The sequence below is a fragment of the Bos taurus genome, chromosome 16 (genome assembly GCF_002263795.3).
Source record: "Bos taurus isolate L1 Dominette 01449 registration number 42190680 breed Hereford chromosome 16, ARS-UCD2.0, whole genome shotgun sequence".
NCBI lineage: Eukaryota > Metazoa > Chordata > Mammalia > Artiodactyla > Bovidae > Bos > Bos taurus.
Genome location: NC_037343.1, coordinates 40,187,505 through 40,200,502, shown reverse-complemented (window position 1 = coordinate 40,200,502; position 12,998 = coordinate 40,187,505). Strand labels below are relative to the sequence as shown.

Genomic DNA, 12,998 nt, shown 5'->3' with positions numbered 1-12,998 from the left:
TGAGAAAGTGCTAAACTAAATATGCCAGCAAATTTGGAAAACTGAGCAGTGGTCACAGGACTAGAAAAGATCAATTTTCATTACAATCCAAAAGAAAGACAATGCCAAAGAATGTTCAAACTACTGCACAATTGTTCATCTCACACACTAGCAAAGTAATGATCAATATTCTCCACACCAGTCTTCAACAGTACGTGAACCATGAACTTCCAGATGTTCAAGCTGGATTTAGAAAAGGTAGTGCAATGAGAGATCAAATTGCTAACATCCGTTGGATCATAGAAAAAGCAAGAGAGGTCCAGAAAAACACCTAATTTTGCTTTATTGACTACGCCAAAGCCTTTGAGTATGTGGATCACAACAAACTGTGGAAAATTCTTAAAGAGATGGGAATACCAGACCACCTGACCAGCCCCCTGAGAAATATGTATGCAGGTCAATAAACAGCAGTTAGAACCGGACATGAAACAGCAGACTGGCTCCAAATCAGGAAAGGAGTACGTCAAGGCTGTATTTTGTCACCCTGCTTATTTAGCTTATATGCAGAGTACATCACGTGAAATGCCAGGCTGGATGAAGCACAAGCTGGAATCAAGATTGCAGGGAGAAATAGCAATAACCTCAGATATGCAGATGACACAATCCTTACAGCAGAAAGCAAAGAAGAACTAAACAGCCTCTTGATGAAAGTGAAAGAGGAGAGTGGAAAAGTTGGCTTAAAACTCAACATTCAGAAAACTAAGATCATGGCATCCTGTCCCATCACTTCATGGCAAATAAATGAGAAAACAATGGAAACAGTGACAGACTTTATTTTTGGAGGGCTCCAAAATTACTGCAAATGGTGACTGCAGTCATGAAGTTAAAAAACACTTGTCCCTTGGAAGAAAAGCTATGACCAACCTAGACAGTATATTAAAAAGCAGAGACATTACCAACAAAGGTCCGTCTAGTCAAAGCTATGATTTTTCCTGCAGTCATGTATGGATGTGAGAGTTGGACTATAAAGAAAGCTGAGCACTGAAGAACTGATGCTTTTTAACTGTGGTTTTGGTGAAGACTCTTGAGAGTCCCTTGGACTCCAAGGAGATCCAACCAGTCCACCCTAAAGGAAATCAGTCCTAAATATTCATTGGAAGGACTGATGCTGAAGCTGAAATGCCAATACTTTGGCCCCCTGATGTGAAGAACTGACTCACTGGAAAAGATCTTGATGCTGGGAAAGATTGAAGGCAGAGAAGAAGGGGATGACAGGGGATGAGATGTTTGGATGGCATCACTGACACGATGGATATGAGTTTGAGTGAGTAGGCTCCAGGAGTTGGTGATAGAGAAGCCTGGCGTGCTGCAGTGCATGGGGTTGCAAAGAGTTAGATATAACTGAGTGACTGAACTGAACTGAACTGAACTGAGACACACTGACCTCATTGCTCTCCTTGGAATATTGCAGCCACTCTACTGGCCCAGGTCCTGTACACCAGTTGTCACCTCTGCCTGGCAACATGCTTGCCCTGGAAATCTGCCTGTTTTCCTCCCTTACTCCTGTCAAGTCTCTCCCCAAATATCACTTTTCCAATGAGACTTACTGTGACCATGTTATTTAATATTATAACATGCTTCCACTCATACTCCATAGTTCCCCTACCTCGTTATACAACTCATTTTTCCTGAGCTATTATAACCTTATAGCATATAATATTGGAGAAGGCAATGGCACCCCACTCCAGTACTCTTGCCTGGGAAATCCCATGGACGGAGGACCCTGGTGGGCTGCAGTCCATAGGGTCGCTAAGAGTTGGACACGACTGGCTGACTTCACTTTCACTTTTCACTTTCACACATTGAAGAGGGAAATGGCAAACAACTCCAGTGTTCTTGCCTGAAGAATCCCAGGGATGGGGGAGCCTGGTAGGCTGCTGTGTATGGGGTCGCACAGTCAGACACGACTGACGCGACTTAGCAGCAGCTACAGCAGCAGTGTATAATATTTATTTAATTTACTATTTGTCTCCACCAACTGCAGTAAAAGCTCTGTGAGGATACAGGTCTTCTTTGTTCACCAATATATCTCAAGTCCCTGGAATTTTGCTTCCACATATATGCTGAATGAGTGGATGAACGTGTTCAGCAGCCCCCTCCACTGCAGAGCAATAGGGAACTGTCTACTGCATACTGCCTGGAATGAGGAACATCAAACCCAAAAAGGACTTGACTGTTAATCAAAGTAGAAGTTCAAGTCTTAGGATTTCATTTTCTCTTTCCTTCTCTCACGTAGGTCACCTGTCACTTTTTATGTGGACTACTGTACAGGAAAGAACTTTCACTTTCCTGCAGTATGGGTTCTACTCACTCACCTCAGAACAGGAAAGAAATGGAAGATTGAGATGATGAATTCTTACCAACACCCAAGCAAGGAAAAATTCTCTACCTTCAATAATCATCGAGCTCTAATTCTGTGCCAGGAATGGAAAACATGCTAAAGAAGGAAGGAAAGGACGCTGATCTCCTGGAGATTAAATTCCAGTGTGATTACCTATCCCACCAAGGTCTGTGTCTGGGTGCCAGTTACTAGAACTCATTTGCCTTGTTGGGGACAGAAGAAAAACCCAGATATTCTATGTTACATTCACCCCTAGAACATGTGGCTCATGGTGTGACCCCCAGCTAGCTGCATGGGCCCACCTGGAAGCTGTTAGAATGCAGACTCACCGCCCCTACCTCAAGCCTATGAATCAGAGACTGTATTTAAATAAGATTCCCAGGCAATTTTTATGCACAGAAATATTCCTATGCACTGCCTTGGAGCCCTCCACTCACAGTAAACCCATTGGTATCACGTGACTTGTGGCCAACAGAAATTTGAGGAAGAGAAATGAGAGAATCCAGCTCATATTCCCTTTTTCTAATAAACAAGGATGATCATTTGATGCCATAGATGATAATAGGAATTGTAGTAGAAGGCTCTAGATTAATGTCCTTGATCATTTAAAAATTCATAGAACACAAAACTGTTCTGAAATAGATACACGATAATCATTGGCTTAACACTTTGAGCTTTCAAACACATTCAAGAGGCAGTATTTAAAGGCCTTAATACATTTGAGTCTGAAGCAAACATCCTGATTTCTAAGATGTCACTCTATCATGAGTTGTGGTTCCTGGGTCAGTTTGTTTGGTCTCTCTAAGCTTCCGTTTCCTCTTCTATAAATTAGAAATAATAATAGTACTTACCTTATACGATTTTTATGAGGACTAGATAAGGTAATTGTGTATAAAGAAGTAAGCATCCAACATACACACAAACTTTCTATTAGAAAATAATTTCCAGAGATCTAATGTGAAGCATGATAACTGTACTTAATAATGTATCTACCTCTGGAATGAGTAGATTTAGTGTTCGCAGCACAAAAAAAGGTAAAGAAAGGAAAAAAGAAAGAAACACAATGCTAAACATATAATAAGAATTCAATAAATTTTAGCTTATATTATTATTATCATTTTGTTTCCATCAACATTTCATTTATTTGAAAAATATTTTAGGAATATAATGTAATGTGTCAGTCATGTCTGACTCTTTGTGACCCCATGGGCTATAGCCTGCCAGGCTCCTCTGTCAAGAATACTAGAGTGGTTTGTCATTTCCTTCTCCAGGGCTCTTCTCAACCCAGGGACTGAATCTGTGTCTCTTGCATTGGCAGGTGGATTCTTCACCGCTGAGCCACCTGGGAAGCCGTATTTTAGGAATAGGGTACAAAAATGGAGACAATCAGGATAAAGTATGAGGCACCTACTTAGATCAGCTGATAAAGCAAGACCTCTCTGGGGAAAAAAGGTTGACATGGAAAGCTGGAGGATAAGAAATAGCCAGTCATGATGAGTCATGGAGTCATGCTGGGGAACGGAAGAGGAGTTCAAGACAGATACAGATCACACAGGGCTTCAGAGTCTAGAAGAGGGGAATGGAATTCATCCATCATCATGGAAAGCTACTGAATCCTTTCAGTCAGAGGAGTGAATTGGACAAACACAAATGTATATTGGGTGCCACTGGGGACAAAGGTCTGGGAAAAGTCCCTGGGACATATGAAGATGAATCAAACATGGGGTCAGCTTCTAAGGAACTGTTATTCTAATAGTCTGGCTTGAGACTTAATGCCAAAGTGGCAAAGTTCTCCTCCCATGTCCTCCCACCCTTCCTCTGCACCTCCTCACTGAACATGTCCAAGAACCAGCTCACCCATCAGCTCCTTTCCAGAACTTATACTGACCTCTGTCCCCTGGATCCCTAGCTCCTTCATCTGATCTCTCAGAGAACCTGGCACACGCCTGTGTAATAGAGCCTCGATCTCCTGTGGCTGTAATTAGTTGCATCCTTTCTATACTTGTTTATGGCTAAATCTATGCTTTCCATTTTTGTAATCTCACTACCGATTATAACGCTGGCAGATTGGCGCATGGTCAGTTCTCAATAAATGTTATTGTGAATAAAAGAACTAACATTTGTTTGCCATTTCTTTCTTTATGGCCAAAAATGTGTGTGCCAAATTCAGTTTCTGTGTTTCAGTGACAAACCAGAGACCCCCTGACTAGGGGTTTTCTCGAAGAGAATTATCTCTTTTAGTGACTGCCCCCTGGAAGAGGAAAATCAATTTGAAACGCATTTTACTACTAAGTGAATGTGTATTTTACACAGCTTGTGGTTTCTCTTTTTAAATTCAGCCCAGAATTATTACCGTAGAAACCATAGAAGAACATATCCACCACCAGCATCTTGGTCTATTTTTTTAGCTTTTCCTCCCCATGGCCTTTTATTGTGCTTCTCATCTCACAGAAGGGGAAACTGCAGCACAGGAAGGGCAGGCCACACAATGAGTCAGTGATCAAACAAGCTCTTCCTGTGAGCAGGGTGCTCTGGAGGTGTCTCTGAGGTGGCCACACTCATCTCTGACCTTGCCCTCCCCTCTCAGCACTGCTTTCTCTGCTAGGTCTCCTCCAGGCATAACTTCCACTCTTCCCTGGTCCTATTAGTCCCGCCCTGCATCCCCGGTCAGCCCCGGCAAACCCAGCCACGCCCACCGCAGACTCCTCACCCAGACAATCCCTCCTATGCTGGCCCCCTACCCTGCCTCAGAGTGGCTCATCACCTCCCTCATGCCATTCCCTCTCTGCCACCCCTTCTCCTATGGGTCACAAATGCTAGTTGAATCTTCAAGTTCTGCCCTTCTTTCCCTTGAAGTCCTGCTATTTGAAACAAATATAGAACCTCAAGTTGACAAAGAACTCAGAGTCATCCAATCCCACCTATGAAGGTACCTTACAAAGTAATAGCAGCTAGTCTGGTCTTCCAGTACAGTGGATGGGAGCCCACCTGCCAACACAGGAGACAAGGGTCTGATCCATGGTCTGGGATGATTCCACATGTCACCAAGCCTGAGAGCCCCGACTACGGAAGCCCGTGTGCCCTAGAGCCCGCACGCCACTGAGGCCACGTGCTGCAACTGCTGAAGACTGCGCCTAGAGCCTGTGCTCCACAAAAGCCACCACAAGGAGAAGCCCGAAGTGGAGAGTAGCCCCTACTCACTGCAGCTGCAGAAAGACTGTCCAGAGCAATGAAGACCCAGGGCCGTCAAAAATAAATAAATAATATTTTTTTTAAAAATAGCAGCTAATCTGAAAAGCAGTTTGTTTTCCTGGGTAGTTAATGGAAAAGAAAGAAAGGTCAGCACTGAGAGGAGCCCAAATTAAGAACCAATTCAAGAATCAGGGTAAGCTAATTGCCACATCTGCTTGGTCATTCACTGGAAGAGTTAGAACTCAGGTCTACCAAAACTGTTCTTGGATCCAAGAAGATGGGAGCAAAGAAGTCTGTTACATGAACATTCATCCTTGCTGGAGAAGATCCAAGTGTGGACAACAAGAAACTTATATAAAGTAGTATACAAAACAAGGAAAATACAATTAGGTATCAAAGTGAGCATTTCTTTAAAATTCGAAGAGAAATTGTAATGAATTCAGTTAAGTTCAATTCAGTCACTCAGTTGTGTCCAACTCTTTGCAACCCCATAGACTGCAGCACACCAGGATTCCCTGTCCATCACCAACTTCTGGAGCATGCTCAAACTCATGTCCATTGAGTCAGTGATGCCATCCAACCGTCTCATCTGTTGTCCCCTTCTGCTCCTACCTTCAATCTTTCCCAGCATCAGGGTCTTTTCAAATGAGCCAGTTCTTCACATCAGGTGGCCTAAGTATTGGAACTTCAGGTTCAGCATCAGTCTTTCCAATGAATATTCAGGACTGATTTCCTTTAGGATGGACTGGTTGGATCTCCTTGCAATCCAAGAGACTCTCAAGAGTCTTCTCCAACAGCACAGGTCAAAAGCATCAACTCTTCAGTGCTTAGCTTTTTTTATAGTCCAACTCTCACACCCATACATGACTACTGGAAAAACCATAGCTTTGACTAGATGGACCTTTGTTGGTAAAATAATGTCTCTGCTTTTTAATACGCTATCTAGGTTGGTCATAGCTTTTCTTCCAAGGAGCAAGCATCTTTTAACTTCATGGCTGCAGTCACCATCTGCAGTGATGTTGGAGCCCAAGAATATAAAGTCTGTCACTGTTTCCATTGTTTCCCCAACTATTTGCCATTAAGTGATGGGACCGGATGCCATGATTTTCATTTTTTGAATGTTGAGTTTTAAGCTAGCTTTTTCATTCTCTTCTTTCACCTTCATCAAAAGGGTCTTTAGTTCCTCTTTGCTTTCTGCTGTAAGGGTGGGTCATCTGCATATCTGAGGTTATTGCTATTTCTCCCTGCAATCTTGATTCCAGCTTGTGCTTCATCCAGTCTAGCATTTTGCTTAATGTACTCTGCATATAAGTTAAACAAGCAAGGTGACAATATACAGTCTTGATGTACTCCTTCCTTTCCCAATTTGGAACCAGTCCATTGTTCCCTGTCCAATTCTCACTGTTGCTTCTTGACCTGCATACAGATTTCTCAGGAGGGAGGTAAGATGGTCTGATATTTCCATCTCTTTAGAGTTTTCCACAGTTTGTTGTGATCCACACAGTCAAAGGTTTTAGCATAGTCAATGAAGCAGAAGTAGGTGTTCTTCTGGAATTTTCTTGCCTTTTCAATGACCCAACGGATGTTGGCAATTTGATCTCTGGTTCCTCTGCCTTTTCTAAATCCAGCTTGAACATCTGGAAGTTCTTGGTTCATGTACTGTTGAAGCCTGACTTGGAGAATCTTGAGCAATACTTTGCTAGCATGTGAGATGAGTGCAGTTGTGCGGTAATTTGAATATTCTTTGGCCTTGCCTGTCTTTGAGATTGGAATGAAAACTGATCTTTTCCAGTCCTGTGACCACTGCTGAGTTTTCCAGATTTGCTGGCATAATGAATGTAGCACTTTAACAGCATCATTTTTTAGGATTTGAAATAACTCAGCTGGAATTCCATCACTTCCACTAGCTTTGTTTGTAGTGATGGCCCACTTGACTTTGCATTCCAGGATGTCTGGCTCTAGGTGAGTGATCACACTATTGTGGTTATCTGGGTTATTAAGATCTTTTTTATATAGTTTTTCTGTGTATTGTTGCCACCTCTTCTTGATATTTTCTGCTTCTGTTAAGTCCATAACATTTTGTCCTTTATTGTGCTCATCTTTGCATGAAATGTTCCCTTGGTATCTCTAATTTTCTTGAAGAGATCTCTAGTCTTTCACATTCTATTGTTTCCATCTATTTCTTTGCATTGATCACTGAGGAAGGCTTTCTCATCTCTCCTTGCTATTCTTTGGAACTCTGTATTCAGATGGGTGTATCTTTCCTTTTTCCTTTGCTTTTTGCTTCTCTTCTTTTCTCAGCTATTTGTAAGGCCTCCTCAGACAATCATTTTGCCTTTTGGCATTTCTTTTTCTTTGGGATGGTTTTGATCACCACCTCCTGTACAATGTTATGAACCACTATCCATAGTTCTTCAGGCACTCTGTCTATCAGATCTAATCCCTTGAATCTATTTGTCACTGCCACTGTATAATCATAAGGATTTGATTTAGGTCATACCTGAATGGTCTAGTGGTTTTCCCTACTTTCTTCAATTTAATTCTGAATTTGGCAATAAGGAGTTCATGATCTGAGCCACAGTCAGCTCCTGGTCTTGTTTTTGCTGACTGTATAGAGCTCCTTCATATTCGGCTGCAAAGAATATAATCAATCTGATTTTGATATTGACCATCTGGTGATGTACATGTGTAGAATCTTCTCTTGTGTTGTTGGAAGAGGGTGTTTTCTATGGCCAGTGCATTCTTTTGGCAAAACTCTATTAGCCTTTGCCCTGCTTCATTTTGTACTCCAAGGCCAAACTTGCCTGTTACTCCAGGTATCTCTTGACTTCCTACTTTTGCATTCCAGTCCCCTATGATGAAAAGGACATCTTTTTTGGGTGTTAGTTCTAGGAGTTCTTGTAGGTCTTCATAGAACAAATTGCACATTTTTAAAAAGGTGATAAATATCACAAAATCCTAAGTAGTCCAATGTCAGAGCAGTGAGGATCCCTGGAGTTTTTTCTACCAGGGTAGGTACATCTGACTTTAATCCTGGAGTTCTTTTTCTTTTTTGTTTCCTGCCTATATTTTTTTGAAAAGTTGTCTGTCTTCCTCTCCTCCATTTCCTCATCAATGAATCTCCCCCTAATTGCTGACACTGTTTTCTAGTCTACACAACTCCACTGAATCATCTCTCAAAGGTTCCCAGTGCCTCCTCATCACCTAATCAGATGGCTTTTACTCAGCCTTTGTGCTACTGGTCTCTTTCTCGTGGCAGACAATCATAACTGAAAACAAGTCCTCCTGAAAACAAGTTCTCTTACTGAGTTGTGATTCATCTTTCTATCCAGAACTTTTTTCCCTTTCTTATCCCCTGACCTCAATTCTGTGCTGACCACTAATCAACCAGAATCAGATGATTAAGATTGCAGTTGTCCGTAAATATTGTCAATGGTCTAAAGTTGCTATTGTTATATTTCAATATTAATATACAAACTAAAGTTGCTTTTCCAGGACAAGATGAGCTCAGAGACCCCTAAGCCTTGGGCCACCTGGCTAGAGAATCATAAACTGGACACTTCTTGACTCCTAAAAACATGATTAAGAAATGTCACAGGATGATGATTTATCCCAGTTTTTCTGTTCTTCCCCTTAACAATATCCCTAACTGAAAGACCAAGGTTGAATGGCTCTGAGTCCTGTCTCCCACTCCTTTGCTTGACTCCCTGCAAATAAATCCTTGCTTTGCTGCAAATAATTGGTACCAGAGTTTGGCTTTCTGCCTTGTGGGCACACAAGCCCTTGCTTAGTTACATAAGCACACATGCCTTCTCAGAATTCTGTCGGTGTTTGCATGCACAAGGCTATATTGTCACAATCTCCCTACCATATCTATTCATCTTTTTTTTTCTTGGTTTCACTTTCTCCTTCCATGTACCAAATTGGGTATAACCCAAGGCTCAATCCTCAATCCCTGCTTTGGCAGTCCAGGAGTTTCCCCATCACCTCACAAAGCTTCAAACATACAAGTAATGACCAAATCTGTAACTCTGGCCCTGATACCTCTTCTATGTCAGCTCTGACAGTTGGACACCTCCATAGGAAAATCTCGCTGAACCTTAAACTCCATGTGTTCAAAGCCTAATGATACGCACTTCAAAACTGGATTCTGTGTTCCAAAAACTCACTAGATTCTGAAATTCAATGTTTCTAAAATTAAATGCATCATCTTCCCTCATAACTAGCTTTTTATCAGAACTTCCCCTTTCTGTTAAAGATCTGAACTAAGTAGATGAGTATCAAGTCATAATCTCAGATGAGAAAATGACACTATCTTTCTCCTATCCTGTCTACATAAAGCAATTCATTCTGGTTTGTTCCTCATGAGAACAGGAAGTTGCTCTGAAGAGTTGGCTGGAGGAGAGCATCTGCAACGCACTTCATGAACTTTTGTTTACATGCAATTCTGTGTCTGTCTCCACCTAGACTTAGAGCAGAGGCTCCAGGCCCCATTAGAATGAAAGCATGTTTTGTGGTCAACGATGCTATTGTGATTCTGGTAGCTAACAGGAACATTTAAAAGCATTTAAAAGATGAACATTGTGTTATCAACAGTATTTTTAAAAACAAACAAACAAAACTAAGAAGCAAAAAAACTTTCCTTTATACTTGTAGAATTTGAGGTGCAAGAGCAAAAACAGCTCTTAACCCTCTTCTTAGTACCTCAAGGAACTAGAAAATGTCCCTACAAAAAGGAGCAGAATGGCGGAGTTCAGCGGGGAGCGTTCATTGAGGAGAGAGAGGAAGAAGAAAAGGGGAGGAGAGGGAGTGAGGAGGAGAAAGAAGAAGAAAAGAGAGAGCACTAAAGTAAAACAGGAGCCTCCAACCTTTGCAGAAGAAAATAGATTCTTCAGTGCCCTAAGCAAAAAACAAAATTTTCTCAACTGAATATTGAGGAAAGAGAAATTGACTAATCAGTTTCAAAGATTGACACACTGAGTGGCTTCTAATGGAAACTGACCTGGAAGTCTGGAGAGAAGTTTTGTTAAGGAGGCAAAATTCAGGCAACCAAAGAAGCTGGGATGTAAAATGAATAGAAGCAAGAGCAATTTCCTTTTTAAAATCATAATATGATGACCAGCCCTGGGACTTCCCTGGTGGTCCAGTGGTTAAGAATCTGCCTGCTGATGCAGGGGACATACGTTTGTTTCCTGGTTCAGGAAGATCCCACATGCTGTGTCACAACTACTGAGCCCACGTTCTACAGCCTGTGCTCTGCAACAAAAGAAGCCACTGCACTAAGAAGCCCACACACCACAGCTAGAGAGTAGCCCCCGCTCACTGCAACTAGAGAAAAGCCCATGCACAGCAATGAAAAATACAGACTTTGTGGCGAAAAATACAGATCGGTATTTAATCATATATGAGTAATCCAGAGTCTGTGTATATATCACAGCTGTAACTGGCTGGGCAGAATATACAGGTAATTCTTACAGTAATACATAATACATATATATCCACATTTATACCTAAAGTATATAATACAATCACAGCAGAAAATACCTTCAGTACTCAGAACTGAGCATGTCCAAATGACAAATGGCCAATTTGTCAATGTTCCCCAGGGTTCTGACTTTGGTTCTTCTCTTACACCATTCTTTTTCCTTTGTGATCCTCTCTTAATTTTGAGACCTGCGTATCCAGATCCATACTGTGCATTTTCACGTGTGTCCTTCAGGGTTTTTGTTTCTGTCTTATTGCCACGTAACAAACTACCACACATTCAATAGTAAAGAAACATTGATTCTCACGCTCATGAATCTGCAGATTGATTGTAGTTCGTTCAGCTCATCTAGAATGAGCTTGGCTAGGAAGTTCTGCTCCAAAGTGTGGGTTAAGCTCAGATCTGCTCTGTATGTGTTTTGTTCTGGGACCCAGAATGAAAGAGCTTTTTATTTTCATGGTAGATGGTAGAAGTGCCTTCCCTGAGCACAAATACACAATGCTGCTATGGCTTAGGCTTTGAAAGGGCAGCTGTCCTTTTCATCTGCATTCTATCAGTTGCAAGCCACGCACCCAAGAACACCATCAAAGGCTCAAAGAAGAGCAGTTTTCTCATAGAGGCTGAGAAAAGGAAGTGAATGATATTCAATCTGCTAAACTTCTCAAACTCAATAACTCCAAATCTTTCATGCTTGTTGTTCTCTTTTATTTAATGTCTGGCACCACTATACACTCAGTTAGAAAACCAAGAGTCGTTATAACTTCTTCCTACCTTCAGGAACTGTTTATCAAATCTTATTGATTCTCATTTTTACATTTTATCTGTATTTAATTTAGGCCTAAAGTGAAAACTATAACGATTTTCTGACTATTGCAACTGTATTATTCCAGAGCTGGTTGTTCCTAAAATTAGAGAAAGCAAGTAAACCTAGGTAATCATTAAAAGCTCTATTTTTTTTTACAGTACTCCATTTAATAAATGTGGAAGAAATTGAGAGGGTAACAGGCAGGAAGGCCAGGGGTCTCCAAATGGAGGAAATAGCCTGCAAGTGTCAGACATTTTTATCTCTCTTAAGCGGCAGGAGGAAACAAACTAGCAATATTTTTTCCTTCTCTATACAAATTTAAAGGGAGGTTTCTCTTAAAATACTGTGTTGCCATAATGACACCCTGTTTCACCTGAAGTTAGCTATTCTTGAGCCTAGAGATAACCAATGCCTTTTTCTTATGGAAATGTTTGTCTTAAGCTATGCTAATGTACTATGCCTTTACCCCGAACTCTGTCTCCAAGTCGGTTCCGCCTCTTGGCCCAGAACCTACTTGACAAACCAGTATGGATATTGTTCCCCTAATCTATGTAAATGAAACTATTTGTATGGTGGTCTGCCCTTCTTCAAGATTCAAGTTAATCATTTTATGGCCCAGGATAAACCATTTGGTGCCAAGATTATCCCAAAATGCATCTTACGGGTGAGGGGCCTGGTGCCATTCTGAATTTTAAGACATTCCTTTCTTTCATTAACAGACTGCTAGTGACTATATAACATCCAGCTAAAGACTAGCAGGGGGGTACTCTTTCTGCCCCCCTCTGATGCCTATGTCAGAAGCTTTCTCTATCTCCTTTATACTTTAATAAAACTTTATTACACAAAAGCTCTGAGTGATCAAGCCTCGTCTCTGGCTCCGGATTGAATTCTTCTCCTCCGGGGGCCAAGAATCCCGGTGTATTCGCGTGATTCAACAACAACCTTTCAAAATGACCGAATTTGTAAACCCTAATCAACTATTGATGGCTTCCCTGGTGGCTCAGAGGGTAAAGCAGCTGCCTGCAATGTGGGAGACCTAGGTTTGATCACCGGGTTGGGAAGATCCTCTGGCGAAGGAAATGGCAAATCAACTATTGACTCAAGGAAAAATCATCTGCAGCTGAAACCATTAGATC

General features: G+C 41.5%; 1 long non-coding RNA gene across 1 annotated transcript in view; it reads right to left on the bottom strand.

Moving 5' to 3' along the window:
- LOC112441831 (uncharacterized) overlaps window positions 1–12,658 on the bottom strand; it is a 217,292-nt gene extending 204,634 nt beyond the window's left edge. Inside the window, exon 1 of the long non-coding RNA XR_003029725.2 lies at window positions 11,117–12,658. This is a non-coding gene — a long non-coding RNA (uncharacterized lncRNA). The remainder of the gene's footprint in view (window positions 1–11,116) is intronic.
- Window positions 12,659–12,998: the final 340 nt, after the last annotated feature.